We start from the raw sequence: 17,666 nt of genomic DNA on the forward strand, positions 1-17,666 counted from the left end.
GGAACCGAGGTGTATGCGTCCATGGGTTAGACTGGACACCAGTCATATATGTACCAGGAAGGCACCCGAATCTTGCCTTCTCTCAGGACCTTCCAACAACCACACCAATACCTCTCTCGTGCTTCCCAAATCCAATCAGCCACCACACCGATTCCACTAACAACCAGCAAGCTAGCTGGACTTCCTTTGCCGGTCCACTAGGAGCTTTAATGTCAGGTGGCACTGATGTCACAGCCTCCTGAACTGTCTCCCTCCCTCCAGCCTTGCCCTGAACAATACTCTGTTTGAAAGAGCCAGGGTGAGCACTCTTTTGGGCCAGCCTGAAATGCCTTTCAGCTCAGCAGGCAACTCTTCCTCACTTCAGCTCTTCTATAACAAGGGTGTGAATGATAACCTGGAATGATGTGTCAGCCACCATTTCCAAGTGTTTAGGGATTCTTCTTTTTGCTTTCTATTACTGGTTTCTAATTTGATTCCATCGTGGCCAGGGAACACACTCTGGGACATTTCAATTCTTCTTTTTTTTTTTTTTAATAATTTAATTTCTTTATTTATGTCTGCGTTGCGTCTTCGTTGCTGCACACGGGCTTTCTCTACTTGCGGCTAGAGGGGGCTACTCTTCGCTGTGGTGCACGGGCTTCTCGTCGCGGCGGCTTCTCTTGTTGCTGAGTTTGGGCTCTAGGCATGCGGGCTTCAGTAGTTGTGGCTCGAGGGCTCTAGAGCGCAGGCTCAGTAGTTGAGGCACACGGGCTTAGCTGCTCCGCGGCATGTGGGATCTTCCTGACCAGGGCTGGAACCTGTGTCCCCTGCACTGACAGGCGGATTCTTAACCACTGCACCACCAGGGAAGTCCCTCAGTTCTTTTTGAATTTACTGAGGCTTGTCTGATGGTCGAGGAGATGGTCTAACTTGGTGAATGTTACAGAGACCCTCGGGGAAAAACCTGTACTCTGCTGTTGGTGGGCGGACTGTTCTATTTATGTCATGAAGATCTCGTTAGTTTCCTGTGTTATTCAGGTCTCCTATATCCTTGCTGATTTTCTCTCTGGTAATTCTGTCACTTGCTAAGAGGGAGGTGGGTGTGGAAGGCCCCCACTATAATTATAGATCTGGCTCTTTCTCCTTTCAGCTCCACCAGTTTTTGATTCATGTACTTTGAGGCTCTGTTGTTTGTGTTCATACACATTTAGGATCTTTATGTCTCCCTGGTGTCCTGATCCTTTCATCATTCTGTAAGGCCTCTCTTTGGCTCTTGTTCATTTTCTTTGCTCTGACATCTACTGTATTGGATACTGAAGCCACAGGCACGCTTAGAAAGTGTCCTGGTTATACCTCACCTTTTATTCACTCCTAGGAGTTGTGTTGTCGTTCACCCCTCCGCCCACAAATTCTCCCCTCCAACATATCTAATTCACCATGGGAAAAGATTTGGAAGTTTTTCGGCACCTGCAGAAATAAGATCGTGTCAATTCTCTTCCCCATAGGTGGATTCACTAAGGGTATTTTATTTTTAACACATTCCACTGAAACAGGGAACCAGCAGATAATCATACCAGTGGCTTGTGGGGAGGGAGGATTATGGTAATTACACTGTTAGAAACCAGCTTCCTTTGGGTTGTAATACTTAAGGCTCTCCAGGTTTGTGGGCTGTGCCTTTTGTACATTAACTATTCCATGTTGTCTCAGGGCACGCTTACGAGTAAAGATCCGTCCAGGGCTGATCACTCCACGATGGAGTGATTACGACCAGGCCTCAGATGAACTCCTCTGAGGAGCCGTTGCTTTCCCTGTGTGGCCCGCTGTCAGGGCAGTCCTGCTACTCACAACCTTGGGACTTTCCCTGTGTGGCACTGGAAGTGAAAGTAAACACAGATAGGGCATTGGACCCACAAATGCCACTTGCTCGGCCCCCAAACCTCGGAGGGGGCCTGGCGTGCTCTCTTTCTCCCACACGCCACATCCAACTGGTCAGGAAATTCTCTCGGCCCCTCTCTCAAAGTATGTCCAGGAGCCAGCCACTTCTCACCACCTCCATTACCACCACCCTGGCCAAGATACCAACATCTATCTCCTGGACTGTACTGCTGTCCAGCTGGCCCCTCTGCTTTCATCCTGGCTCCCTTACCTGTCTGCTTTCAACCCAGCAGCAGAGCGCAAGTCAAATCATTTCACTCCTCTGCTCAACACCACATAACAATGGTTTGAAGCCCACCAACATGTTCAAAAGCCAGGAGTTCATAATGATACTCATCAACAATAGCAACAACAAAGAGGAACCTTATTGGTGACCTTTGGAGAATGCCAGGCAACCAACTCGTTTTCAGGAAAATCCAGCAATGAAAGGGAAAAATTGACATTTTAAAGGGAGCAGTAAGGGCATGTGGTCTATGTATGGTGTATAGGAAGAGTCAGAGTCATTTGCAAGAACCCACATTCCTTCAGAAATAACGTTGCCAAGGGGAAAGCGTAGAAGGGGGCCAGCTAACAGCTACCGCAGTCCCCTGGCTGACCAACTATGTCGGGTGCCTAAACAGGGCTAGAGACCTCCCTCATCAAGGTGATTCAGACACAAGCAATCTCAGACATTGCCTTGTCAAGTACTTGATAGAATAATCCAGTGAAGCCATGTGGTCCTGGGATTTACTTTGCTGGGAGATATTTGAGAACTGATTACATCTCCTTCCTCATTAATCGATCTGTTCATATTATGTATTTCTTTACGATTCAGTCTTGCTAGATTGTCTGTTTGGGGGACTTTATCCATTTCTTCTAGGTTTTCCAATTTATTGGCATACAATTATTCACAGTATTCGCTAATAATCCTTTTAATTTCTGTAGTATCAGTTGTAATGTCCCTCTTTCATTTCTGATTTTAATTATTTGAGTGTCTTCTATTTTTTTTTTCTTAGTGAGTCTAACTAAGGGTTTGTCAATTTTGTGTAGCTTTAACAAAAAGCCAACTCTTAGTTTCATTTACTTTTCTTCTATTGTTGTTGTATTTCTTCTCTATTTCATTTATCTCTGCTCTTATATATCTCCTTCCTTCTGCTAGTTTTGGCTTTAGTTTATTCTTCTGTTTCTAATTTCTTGAGGTGTAAAGTTACGTTGTTGATTTGAGATCTTTTGTCTTTTCAATGTACACATTTAAAGCTATAAACTTCCTTCTTAGCACACCTTTGCTGCATCCCATAAGTTTTGGTATGATGGACTTTCATTTTAATTTGTCTCAAAGCAGTTTCTAATTTCCTTTGTGACTTCTTCTTTGACCCATTCATTCTTTATGCGTGTGTATGGAGATTCCAAAAAAAATGAAAAATACAACTCCCATATGACCCAACAATCCCACTTCTGGGTATATATCCAAAAGAACTGAAAGTAGAATCTTGAGGAGGTACTTGCACATCTATGTTCATAGCAGCACTATTCACAACAGCCAAGAAGTAGAAACAATTAAAATGCCCATCAATGGATAAATGGATGAACAAATTGTGGTATGTATATATATATATACAGTGGAATATTATTCAGCCTTTTAAAGGAAGGAAATTCTGTCATATGCTACAGCATGGATGAACCTTGAGAACATTACGCTAAATGAAATAAGCCAGTCACGAGAAGACAAATACTGTATGATTCCACTTGCATAAGCTTTCTAGGGACTTCCCTGGTGTTCCCGTGGGTAAGACTCCATGCTCCCATTGCAGGGCGCCCATGTTCAATCCCTGGTCGGGGAACTAGATCCTGCAAGCATGCTGCAACTGAGAGTCCGCATGCCACAGCTAAGAAGCCTGCATGCCACAACTGAGTCCACATGCTGCAACTAAGAAGTCTGCATGCCGAAACTAGAGATCCCGCATGCTGCAACAAACAGCCGGCACAGCCAAAATAATAAATAAATAAATAATTTTTTTTAAAAAGTTCGGAAAACTATAGTAAACAGAGTCCATGGGTTTAAAAAGAAAAGGTATCTAAAGTAGTCAGATTCATAGAAGCAGACAGTAGAATGGGGTTACCAGGGACTGGGGGGAAGGGACAAAGGGGAATTGCTGTTTAATGTGTAGAGTTTCAGAATTGAAAGACGAAAAAGTTCTGAAGATTGGTTTCACAACAATGTGAATCAACTTAACAGTACTGAACTGTACACTTAAAAATGGTTATGATGGTAAATTTTATGTTACGCATCGTTACCATAATTTTTAAACCTGTACATTAGAGTGTGATTACTCAAAAGGAAATATTAAGAAAAGTTTTTGTTTGGATATGTAAATACAAACGTAAAGAAGTCAACATAAAGAACACGTGAGAATGTCAACTGTGCTTATGAGTAGGTGTTTGGAATGCACAAGAGGTGTACTTTCATGTCCCTGCTCTACTTGTATAAAAGGCTGGGTCAAGGTTTTGCCACGGGCTTGGGGGGAAGCACTATTGCTACTGACTCATTACCTAGCATAATAGAAACAATTACTGATAATCAGATCCACCTGTCTTCTCTCTGATTATTAAGCTACATCACTTTGGACAATTCACCCGACTTCTCCTGATCTCAAATTACTTACATGTAAAAATCAGGGATTAGAGCTAACCACCACCTCAATCAAGATATAAAGCATATACCACACTCCAAATGGTTCCCAGTTAATCTTTCCATCTCCCAGCTCCATATAAACCTTGATCTGCTCACAGTCCCTATATATTCGTTTTGCCTGCTGCAGAATTTCTTGTAAACGGAATCATACATACTGCACACCTTTGTGTCTGGCTTTTTAAAGTCAGCATCATGTTTTTGAAATCCGTTTATGTTCCTGCCATTTTTATTGCTGAGCAATATCCCACAGCATGGGTTGTAGTTCTCCACCTCGTTTACACAGTAGAGCCCCTTGGGGAGTTTGAGAATGCCACCAGCTCCAAGCTATATCCACAATAATTAAAGCAGAATTGGGTTGAGACCCAGGCACCCACATTTTCTAAATTCTCCACGTGACTGCAGTGTGCTACCACAGTTGAAAGCTACTGTATTAAAGTATCAGCTTTTGGTTTACGCTTGCCAGAGACCCTAGGAATGGATGCCACCTCATTTTGCTGGCTTTCCACTCTGTTGTTTTAGGGACCTAGTGATTCCATTAGCTTAAATTAGAGATTGGCAGACTACAGCCCATGGGCCAAACCTGGCCTGTGGCCTGTTTTTCTAGGGCCTGCAAGCTAAGAATGGTTGTTACATATTTAAATGGTTACAAAAACAATATTTCTTGACACGTGAAAATTATTTGAAATCCACACGCCAATGTCCACATGCAAAGTTTTATTGGAACACAGCCATACTTGTCTCTGGAGCCTTCCGCTCTACAACAGCAGAGCTGAGTAGTTACGAAAGAGACAAACTGGCCCACAAAGCCTCAAATATTTGTCACCTGGCCCTTTCCAGGGAGTTTGCTGAGCTCTGGCTTAGAGCAAGTGTCCTTAAAGCAAATGCACAGTAACTGTGGTAAATGGCTGACGGTCCCTTTGGCTAAGCCTGGGAAGAAGATTTACTGCAGTAACTTGCGACTTCACCATAGGGTCCTTCCTCAGTAGTCCACTCATTCATGGTGTTCTGGCTCAAGTGTGGGAATTGAGTAAGGGACTACCATTTGCCATCAAGATAGGTCAAGTCACCAGACCTAGAGCTTGATTTCTTTATTTTTATGTTCTTATATGTTATTACAAATATTTATTTATATTTTATTTATTTTTACACTGATCAAATGCAACTTTGGAGTATGTCAGATATTTCAAGATCCAAGGGATCTGTTGATCAATTAGCCACCTTCAGAGGTTGCTACAGGTCAAACCAATGTGACTACCCTTCCATCCTTGCTGTTTATTAGGTAAACAGCACTCACCTTGAGGCAGGAGATTAAGTGCTCCTACTGGGCCTGCAACACCAGAACCCCAACATCTCCACTCAAATGAGGGTGACCATGTCAATGGCAGAATCTCCCATCTCATCTGTGGCCTACACAAGTCAGCCACTTCAGAACACTTCACAGATGAAGATGCCCTCCACACTAATGTGTTTCTCAATGCTGTGGGGGAAAGGAGTGTCCTCTGGGTCCCAAACAGCAGCTGCCTGGTCCACCAACACATTGACTTCAAAGGCATTTCAATTCAAGTGACCACAGGTGGTAACTCTTGAAACCGAGTCCCCCTAAAACCGAGTTCCCTTGCCAGGTTGATGATTAACTTCTCTGTCCAAAACTTTATTCCCTCTCTTGTCCCACTCATGATCCCCTCAGGATTGAGGAGTATCAAAGAAAAGGGGGGACTGACACTGAACAGAACCCTTCAGGGCCCTCCTGGGTACAAAAGCCCCGCTGTGTTCCCTGTTTCTTGTCTGTAGAAAAAGGCTTTGGCCTCCTAGGCCTTCCCTGAGTTCCAAAGAACAGACTCAAGCAGTTACTAATTAGGGAAGTGAGGAAATGCAAAAATAAAGGAAAAGCAGTCAAAGAAACGAAATTGAGTTATTTGTAGAGAGGTGGATGGACATAGAGTCTGTCATACAGAGTGAAGTTAAGTCAGAAAGAGAAAAACAAATACCGTATGCTAACACATATATAGGGAATCTAAAAAGAAATGGTCATAAAGAACCTAGGGACAAGACGGGAATAAAGACACAGACCTACTAGAGAATGGACATGAGGATACGGGGAGGGGGAAGGGTAAGCTGGGACGAAGTGAGAGAGTGGCACGGACATATATACACTACCAAACATAAAACAGAGAGCTAGTGGGAAGCAGCCGAATAGCACAGGGAGATCAGCTCGGTGCCTGGTGACCACCGAGAGAGGTGGGATAGGGAGGGTGGGAGGGAGGGAAGGGGTGGGATAGGGAGGGTGGGAGGGAGGGAGACGCAAGAGGGAAGAGATATGGGGACATATGTATATGTATAACAGATTCACTTTGTTAGAAAGCAGAAACTAACACACCATTGTAAAGCAATTATACTCCAATAAAGATGTTAAAAAAAAAAAAAAAGAAAGAAAGGCAGTCAAGAAACAATAGTGCAGTGATAAAGCAGAGTCCTAGTTTCTCTGCAAGAGATAACAACTTGATACATATCTTTGAGCTGCTATGCAGAAACTAAGATCCCCTGCCCAGGTGGAGGACGGTGACTCCATGCTGACCACAAGCACACAGACCCCAGACTGGTTAGAACCAGAATGCTGATGATTAAGATCCCTGAAACAGCACCCTGTTTCTTCACCACCAACCAATCAGAGGAAAGTCATGCACCCTGCAGCCCTCACCCCAGATGTTGCCTTTAAAACCCTTCCCTGAAAGTCAGCAGGGAGTTAGAGTCTTCTGAACACAAGCAGCCAGTTCTCCTTGCTTGGCACCCAGAAAATAAACACTGTACTTTCCTTCACCAACAACCCAGTGTCAGTAGATTGGTTTTGCTGTGCAGCAGGTGACTGGACCCAAGTTCTGTCCAGTAACGCAACTGCAACTCTTTCACCATTGTGTGCCATGGAACACTAATGATTCATCCTCTATTACCAACTGGGTCCTTACTATCTTCAGATCCACCTAGACTGGATGACCTATCCCCGACCCCCACTTCCTTCAGGGCCCTTTGCTTGCAACCAATTTTGGTGTCAAGTACTCTATTAATCAAAGTTCCCACTTCCTTATGCCAGATATTCATTCTAGCTATTTTATAAAAATAAGACATCTTTAATAAAACATATCACACAGCTTACAAAAATTCTGTGAGGGCCAGAAAAGTGGGCTTGGATGCCGCACAGCCAGGGGAAGCCCCCTCACACCATGGGACTGGTATAGCTGAAACACCCCTGCTGCCTATGAGCTAACCAACATGTATGACAGAGACTGAATTCTAGGCACTCTGCTGCGGCTGCCCGTAAAAGCCAGAGACCTCTCCCATCATACAAAGCTGATCCTGCCTGTGGCTCCCACATTACTCAGTTCCACCTCCAAGTTTCACTATGGTGCATAGGCTTGATACATAGAGATCTTCTTTGGGACCCTAGACAAAAGGGGGTCTAGGAAACATACACACACACACACACACACACACAGACACACACACACACACACACACACACACACACAGATACGAACGTAGGTCTCCATTCTTGTTTTTAGCTTTCCAGGTCTCTACAGTACAGGAAAACATGTAAGAGTGTTTATGAGTGTTGGAATATTTGCCAGCTGAGCCAACTTGAGGTATATTCCACAGGACCAATTTGTTTGCTCTCGTAAATGGTATACTCACAATGAAAATATTATTTTCTATTTCGTGCAATTATCTTGTGTATATTAGTCTTGCATCCAATAAACTGGTTAATCACTATTATTATAATTTTCCATAGATCCTCTTGAGTTTTATATGAAGACAATTATACTCACAGTTTTGTTCCCTTTCACTTTTACACATGTATTAATTAATGTATGTATGTATTTTGGCTTACTGCAATGCCTAGGAGACTCAGTTAAGATGTTGAACAGAAGTGATTATATGAATCATCTTTGCCTCTTCTGAGTTTGAATGGAATGCTTTTAATGTCTCACTATTACGTACGGTGTTTGTTGTAGTTTTTGTAAAGTACACATTATCATTTTAAAGAAATATCTTTCTATTCCCAGTTAGCTAAGAGTTATTTTTGTGGTTGTTTAATCTTGATTGGTTGTTGAATTTTATTGCATGCATTTTTTTTCTGGAATCTTTGTGATAATCATCCTTTTCTTGCTCCTTTACCTATTAATGTGTTGAACTACATTATGAATCTCCTAATGTTAAACCAACATTGCAAGTTTGGTATAAGCACAACTTTGCCCTGCTGTATTATCTGTTTTAGCCATTGCTGGATTAAGTTTGCCATTATCTTATTTCTATTTTTGGCATTTTTATAACTAATTAAGATTCACCAGTAATTTTGCCTTCTCATGCATGCTTTGTCAAGAATAAGCTTAATATTAATATTTTCTGTTTCCCCAATATAAATTTCTTTTTTCTAGAATTTACCCATTTAGTATTAATTTTCAAATTATCAGCATATCTTTGTCATAATATTATCTTTTAAATCTTTACTGTCAGTACAAGCAAGACACCTTCTTCGAAAGCGGCTTATCTGTGCCTTCTAATTTTCTTGACCCATACTGCCAAAGCTTTCCTTATTTTTTTATATTTTGAAAGCACTAACATCTAGCATTTTTACTCAACTCTTCCATATCTGTTATCGATTTCATTAACTTTGGCTCTTACTTTTATTATTTTTTTCTTGCCAATATGGAAATGCATGAGATGATTTGTATCAAGTATGTGACAAATCCACAGTCTTTTCATCTACCGTCATGTTTTCTTTTATAATTGCTATCCTCGAATAGCACGGATATCCAAATATCCAGTACATTTAATTACTTGGAAAAGACCTGTGGCTTACCAATGTGGGGGGTTTAATTAAATCCATTGTTGGAATATCAGATGATTAAGGGAGATGGAACTGCAGCATTGAAGCAAAGGAACTGCTATGATAAGTACATATGAACTTCATTGAAGAGGACAGCATACAATATAGAAAGGAGTAGGAACAGAAAGAGCACGGACTTTGAAATCATATATCCAGAATGTGCTCTGTCACTTACTGCGTATGTGATTTTAGGCGAGTATTTTACCTCTCTGAGCCTCAATTTCATCATGCGGTAGTGCTGTTTGCCATGGGTTTCCATTTGTCCCTGTTCCCGGGACCTGGAAGAGCTGTACTTCTTGACCTCCTTTGTTTGGGCAGGGCTGTGTATGTGACTGGTTCTGGCTAATGGGTTGTGAGTGACGTGTGCTATTTCTGGGCCAGAACATATGGTTGTCGGTTTGAGACCTTGCAGGGTCCTCTTCTCCTCAGGCACAGGGACTGACAACTCTCTAGATGATGGCTGCTCTGTCAGTTTGGGTCTCCAAGTCATTCCAGCAAGAATGGCTCAGACCCCCATAGTCCACCATCCCGTGAGGGGCATGCACCTGCCATGGACATGTAGTCGAAGTGAGGAACAAGCCCCTGAGATACGGGGACTGTCTATTACCACAGCATAATCTAGCCTATCTTGATTCTTGTATCTTATCTGTAAATTAAAATAACATCCTCTCGGGATGGCAGCTATAATTATTAAATAATAATAACAAACTAGTTTTGAAAAAGTGTGGAAAATTGGTATAAAATGAGAGCTATTTCATCCACTCATCCTTACGGGTAAGTTGTATCGTCTTTTCAAGAGTGGGGCATTTTATTTTATTTTGAAGGCTTCCTAATGACTAGCACTTATGCATTTATTTCTTGCCATCATGATATCAGAAACATAAATTGAGGTTATATGTAAAGAATGAAAAAGTGGAAAGATTAAGCAAAAGAGAGAATGACTAATGACATAAGATAAAATGAGTTAGCAATAAGTAGTTTCTTAATGAGAAGAACAGATTATAATTATTAGTAAGCATACATTGTTCTTAGTAAACAAAGGTACAAGGTATTAATGCGGTAGAAGAGATTTAGTTTGAACAGGCTTTCCCAAAATGTTTTCTGAGGAACACTAGTACTTCCAGTGGTCTGTGGAAAAATGTTCCATTCCCATATAGCTTGACGAAACTACCTGCTACAGACTGAATGTTTATGTACCAACCTAGTCTCCAAGGTGACAGTATTTGCAGGTAGAGTCTTTGGTAGGTGATTAGGTCATGAGGGAGGTGCTGTCATGAATGGGATTAGTGCCTTTATAAAAGAGCACCTAGAGAGCTCCCTTGCCCTTTCTGCCATGTGAGGACACAGCGTGAAGACAGCCCTTTATGAACCAGGAGGCAGGCTCTCACCAGACACTGAACCTGCTGGTGCCTTGATTTTGGACTTCACAGACTCCAGAACCGTGAAAAATAAATTTTTGAAATTTATAAGCCACCCGGTCCATGGTGTTCTACTACAGCAGCCTGAACAAGCTAAGACACTACCCTTCTCTTTGAGATTCAAGTGGCATATTGTCTTAAAAATATGACAATATAGAAATCCTTTTTACCTTCATTTTTGTATGTCCCGTATTTCTTCAATGGATAAAACCATTTTTGTTGTTGCTGTCTCTCAGACATAGTGTCCTGTAGAACAAACCTGACAGTGCTGAAATGAGAGGAAAGAAATGGCTATTATATAATAAAAAATATATATACCACCCCTTTAACCATCTCTCAAACAATATTTAAATCCCTCACAAATGTAAACACCATCTTTTTCTTGCTGCATTTTACTCATTAAGTACCATCTACGTGATTTTTATGAAATGTATCATCTATAATTTTACTTAACATGGTTTTCTTAAATAAATTCACTGGTTTTTTCCCACATGAAGGAAAGGGGAGAGCTTTCAAGGAATGTAACAAGGAATGGTTAGAAAATCAGGAGGAAAGTCAGAAGCCAGTGGTGTCTGGCTGGACTAATTTAAGCCGTTTAGAGAGTCCAAGGAGAAAAAGATTATGGCATCCCACCCCACACACACTTTGAAAAACTACTGATCAGCAAAGCAAATACACAAAACAAATTCTGAACCTTAACGTGCTGGCTGCTTTCACACTTTTACTGAAAAAAATATCAAATTAAAAAAAGTCTCTCTCCTTGCCTCTCTCCACAGAACAAATTAAGAGACAGAAATTCCGATCAGATTTGAAATCATCGATACGAACTGGCATCTAGGAGTTCTCTGGTGTTCTTAATAACAAACGTGGTCAGAGGAGGGCAGAGGATGCCATCACATGGCAGGCAGTGAATAGGAATACGGAGGAGAGATTAGCAAGAGTAGGGCTCTAATGTGGGGGTTGGGAAGGAAGGGGGAAGGGAGGGGTCCACCCAGTTTCCCGAGCCTAGCTGCCGAGAGCAGCCCATGACCGCCTGCCGCCCGCTGTCCCGCCAATTCTGAGTAAACCTCCAGGACAGGCGGGCGCCCCTCCTACCCGACTACCGCCTACCGCCTACCGCCTACCGCCTACCGTGGCAGAATATGAAAGTCGGGGGAAAGGTTGGGATCGGAGCCAGAGCCTCATCAAAGTTCCCCCTCAGCCAGGACAAGTACCTTAATTCTAAAGGTCTTCACCTCTCGGTCTGACTCCTCAGAAGGCCAAGCCGAGCTACCCACCGTTGGGCAGGCTCTCCACACGCGGAAAGGGCGCCCCCCTCGGTCGCGACCTTATGGCGTCACATGACTGCGGGACGTACGTAACGTAACGCGCGCCGCCGTGGGGCCCCACCTGACTTGCAGGGGCTTGGCTGGGGGAGGCCACAGAGTAGAAGGATGCAGGTGACCTCGGGGTTCAGGAGCCCTCAATCCTGAACTGTGACCGAGAGAACTGAGCCTCAAGACACCACAGCATGTCCCGTGACCGTAGAATATACACGACCAACAGCCGAAAGCTAGGTGCGGTGCGGTGTTCACATGACTGCAGGCGCTTTGCCTGCCATGTGATGGAAGCGGCCACATCCCTGTTGACTCAGGCATCTGAAGATTCTGGTAGCCAGCAATCTTCACGAGATAGAGATGGCTGAGCCTGATATGTGACCAAGGGGGATATGTGACCGACCATAGCATCCAGACGACTCTCAGAAGCGGGTCACCTTTGTGACTTGGAGGGCTGAGGCTTCCACATGCCACTAGCTAGTGAGGGCCACATGACAGGATGAATCCACATGATGGGCAGGGTTTAGGAGTCTGCCATGCTCTAGCGACTTGAAAAGCTGGATCTACCACATGATCATAGTGGCAATAGGTCCAGAGAGACTACATGAGCTCAGGGTTTAAGGGCTCATGGTGCTGGCATGACCAGTCGGTCTGGGCCTGCCACATAACCGTCTGGGCCTGCCACTTGATGGCCGCATCCACGTGACCATAGCCTTAGGAGCCCACGGTGCTCAAAAGCTGGGTCAGCCTCCTGAGTGTAGGATAGTGACAGTAGGGTTCTCCCGGCTGCCTGTTTCAGGAGGCCGTTCTCTTCACGAGACCTGGAGAGCTGAGATTGCCCACATTCCTGGGCTTCCCGTTGATGGTGGTGCCTCCGGATGATCTTCCGCAGAACACAAGCTGGCTTCACCTGCCCCAACCTCTTTTTAATGTGCTAATGTGCTTCTTTCATGTGCTGATTTGTTCCCTAATAACACGTGAAATTTAACACATAAATTAACACATAGCAATGGACTAGGTCCTCCCTAAATCCATAAGCATTGCCATATTTTAAGGACCACTTCAAAAACCTAAGCAGTGGGTACAGGTAAGCTTTGTTGCCGTAATTCCATGCAAGTCTAAGAGAAATGAAAGCAAACTCAATAAGTGAATTTTAGCTCTTAATTTGGAAAAAAAATGTATATAATGATTACTATGTGTCAGGCACTTTAAAACGTCAACTCCTTTAATAGTGGCAATTCTATAAACTAGGTACTATGATTATTATTCCAGTTTTCACAGATGAGAAAGTGGAGGCACAGATGTGTTAAGTCACTTGCCTAAGAGGTAACTGAACCTGTAGGTGCCAAACCAGGGTTTACTCCCAGGCACCCTGGCTCCAGACTTTGTGTTTTGATCACCCACAAGATTCTCCAAAGAAAATTAAGAATAATTCAGTCTTCCTTATTCAGACTAACTGGAAAGCCATCTGCAGTTACTGAAAAGTGGAGATCATAGAGGACCTCTTTAAAGTGCCATTTAAATAATTTCCAGTACTACCAGTAATTAGAACTAATCCAAGCTGAAGCCAGTTAAGGCCCTCGGATTCATTTTAAGGTATAAATATAAACTTATCCTTAATAAGTGAAGTATTTGTGTATATAAAAGGTGGTATAAAATGCTAGACGTTAGTTGAAAACGTTTCCTTGTTTTATTTTTAAACACTCTAAAGAGAAATATTGCAGACTTTATGGCTCTTTTTCTCTAAAGAGAAATGTTGCAGACTTTATGGCTCTTTTTCTCTAAAGAGAAATATTGCAGACTTTATGGCTCTTAACGGAATTCCAGAAGTTAAAAATGAGCAGAATCGGAATTAGATATTACTGCACTTATATTTTGTTTGCATCTTTCCAGAAAGGACAGAGAAAGGGAAAGGAGAATATACAATATAGTTTTGGTTTGTGTTTTTTTTAATTGCAGTTTTACAAACGCCTCTTTTGCTGATTTGTGTGGAAAACTGAAGATCTGTCTGTATATCCAACATAGATCTGATGTGATCTTGCTCGTTTGCTGGCTTAGGCAAACTTAATGCTCTACAAGCAGTGGGATTATTTTGCTGGCACCCTGCAACGTGGCATGGCTACATAAATGACCTGAAGAAAATACAACAGACCAAATTTTGCACCATGGTTAAATTTGAATATACTAGTAAGGATAACAGACTGTGTTTGTAGTTCTAAGCCTACTGAAGGAAGTAGTGATTTTTTGGAGTGACTCTCTTTGGGTACATTGGTGTTACTTAGATAATTTTGGAAAATTATTTATGGGACACATGTAAATGCAGGGTATGAAAATGGAGCCACATGTTTACAATAGAGCCTATTATGAAACCTCACGATGGATTTAGGAAGCATCTGTGTACAATCACTGGATGGACTCTGACATCAAGACCTGATGTCTGTCCCAACTGTAGTTTCTGTAATGGACAAATCCACTAACGGTGATTGTGAGTTCACCTTCTTTCACCAAAAGACAAACCCTGGAGTTCTAATTATAACCTTTCTTTGGAAGGGTCAGATATTCTCCTGTCAGAACTAATGGTCGTATCATTTGTTCTTTCCCTGCGATGATTTCCAGGAGTTATTTTAGGATTAAAAAAATATACTTAGTTACACCAGTGGGTGCCCGTCAGCTCCTTCTAACATACATTGGGGAAGGGACGCTAAGGCTATGGATAAACACCTGTATGAACACAGCTTATATGAGCTAGGCAGTTTAGGCACTGCATGTATCAGGTGCTGTGTCTATTTAGGTGAGGCAGGCTGATAAGCTATTCTTCTTGAATGTTGTTTGGCAAGGTTTACTGGGAACAACTTTTACTTCTTTTATATTTCTGTTTTGGAGGTCAGTGCTAGAGGCATTGTTTAACACAGAGAAATGGGAAAGGGGAACAACAGACATTTGTGATGCTGCTAAATTAAACACAAATACTCAAATGCTTTTGGTTCAAACACAGATATGTACAACTCAAGTAGAGATCCTATGTGAATTTACTTTCAGAAAGTAAAATTGACTTAATCTGGTAACGTTATCCAAGAGAACTTACCAGATATTGCTGTACCTTTATAGAAATGGTAATCGAAACATGTTTTTCTTTGTTCCTTTAAGAAACTCGTTAATTAACTAGAAGTGACTTTACTGTCAGTGTCAAGCAGTGGGAAAGAAGAGAAACAATTGTAGATGGTGCTCCCTGTCAGAGTACTCAGTGTGCTCCCTTCCCCCAGCACAGTGTAAATTTTAACAGCTCTAGGGGTTGAGCTCATTCTTGGGGACTACCACAGCCTGGAAACAGAAAACTACATCCACAGTGAAAACTTCTTTTGAGGCCAAAGGATGGAAAGGGGCGAGAAGGCAGGGATTCCTTACAGGGATTTTGCTCATAAACTGTGTCATTTGTGATGGTATGATTCTCTGGTACAGTTTGAAAGTCCCATCCGCGTGAAGACCATTTACAAATTACATAAGTGTGGTTCAAGGCTTTAAAAATTATTAGACAGGGAGAATTGAAGTGGTCCTAGCTTGGCTCTTGTTATCCACTCATTGTAACTATTTTTTTGCCACACCCCCCAAATAATTCTAAATATAGTCTTTGAGAGTAGTGTGAGACGGGTTTTTACGTAAACAGCCACATTGTTTTCTTGTTACGATATCACACTGCCATCTACTGCTGGTGGATATGTTCCCATATGATGTAAATGAGTGACCTTTGCCAGTTTTCTTTAGAATAAAAGCAGGCTTTGAGGACTAAGTTCTATCAATGAACTTTACATTTCCGTAACATCACCAGATGATTTTTGAATTATCTACTTCATGTAGCCTGTTTGGGTCCAATGATAATCTAAAATGTACATGATGCTCTACCTTTTTTTTCCCCACGAAATCGGGACAAACACGGCATATCCTGTGCTCTCTAAAAACTGACAGGCACTTGCAATAGTTGACTATCACTGGATTCTGAAATTCTAATTTAGTCTAGTGTATCTGTTTTTATATGGGACACTTTGATGCAATTCAAAGTCTCTCAAATAGGGAGGGGGATCAAGATGGTGGAGGAGGAGTATGTGGAGCTCACCTCTCCCCACAAACACATTAAAAATACCCCTACATGTGAGGCAATTCTCGCAGACAACCAACTGGAAACTGGCAGAAGATCTCCTACACAACCAAAGCTGCAAGGAATATCTCTACATATCCAGGAAGGACAGAAAAAATTTTCAAAGGCATGAGGACGGTCCTGGCACCCCTGGGAGAGATCTGTAAAGGAGGAAAGGTACACATAGGCAGACCCTTACCCCAGGGAGCCCCCGTGCCTGCTGGAAAAGCCGCCGGGATAGATGGAGGGGCTGGAAAAGCCTAAATTCTACCCACAAGGAGTGCATGCATGCTGGCTTGCGAACAATCAGGGCAGAGAGAGACTGGCACTGGCGGCTGCTGCCTTGCTGCACTTCCCAATCCAAAGCACACACAAGGTGGTGGGGCCACAGATGCACACAGCAGCTGAGCATTGACTCTTAGGTAGGCAGGTCCAGGGAGAGGACTCGATCTAGATGTGTGGAGACAGCCCGGAGGGCCTGGGGTATGGCCTGGGCCAAACCAAGGAGCCCATTGTCAGCCCGCACATAGTGGGGGCAGGTCCTGCCACAGTGCCCATTGTCAGTGTGCACACAGTGGGGGCAGGTCTGGCCATGGTGGACTTTGCCAGCACGTGCACCAGATGGCGCCACGGAAAGGCACAGCAGCTGGGCACTGCATCTCGGTTGGACGGGCTCTGGGCAGGAGTATGCAGCCGTTCATTTCACGGTGGGAGCACACTGGCCCCGCTCACTCTACACCATAGCTTGGAGCCAGATCTGGAGCTGACGGGTCCTGGGAGAGGTCTGCCACAGAGGCAGCCCAGGTTGCAGGCAGCGGCACAACCACCTCAATTCCTGCAGCCACAGGGCCCCGGCCCCCAGCACCAGCCTACTCCACACCACAGCCCAGCACTAAGTCTGGAATGAACACAACAGAGAAAGGGATGCAACCTTGGGCTGCTTCTGAGCACAACCATGGATGCCTGCACGGGAGGCACATAGGTTTGCGGTGACCACACGGACCTCATTTGCTTCAGTGGTCACCTCCTTTGCATCAGGGCATGTGCTCAGGGGCAGTGGAACCTGACTGAACCTGACCCTCAGGGCTTCTACTCCAACAGCTGGGAAGCAGACCCCAGCCCCAACAGGGCTGTGACAGCCATAGAGCAAAGAGGAGGCCCCAGCCAACAACCAGTGCAGGCTCTGGTCAACACAACTTCAAACACACCCCCTATCAAGGGAACAAGGGCCAGCACACTTTAAGGAAATACGTGGCAAGCACCCACACCAAAACCAGCCCTTGCACCAAAGATATTGGACTCATACCGTCTACACAGGGATCCTCTTCAAGAA

General features: G+C 43.4%; 1 protein-coding gene across 2 annotated transcripts in view; it reads left to right on the top strand.

Moving 5' to 3' along the window:
• Positions 1–17,666, top strand: part of BEX3 (brain expressed X-linked 3) — a 296,936-nt gene that overhangs the window by 69,485 nt on the left and 209,785 nt on the right. The gene's annotated exons all lie outside the window — the stretch shown is intronic.

This window comes from Balaenoptera ricei, chromosome X (genome assembly GCF_028023285.1).
Source record: "Balaenoptera ricei isolate mBalRic1 chromosome X, mBalRic1.hap2, whole genome shotgun sequence".
Lineage (NCBI taxonomy): Eukaryota > Metazoa > Chordata > Mammalia > Artiodactyla > Balaenopteridae > Balaenoptera > Balaenoptera ricei.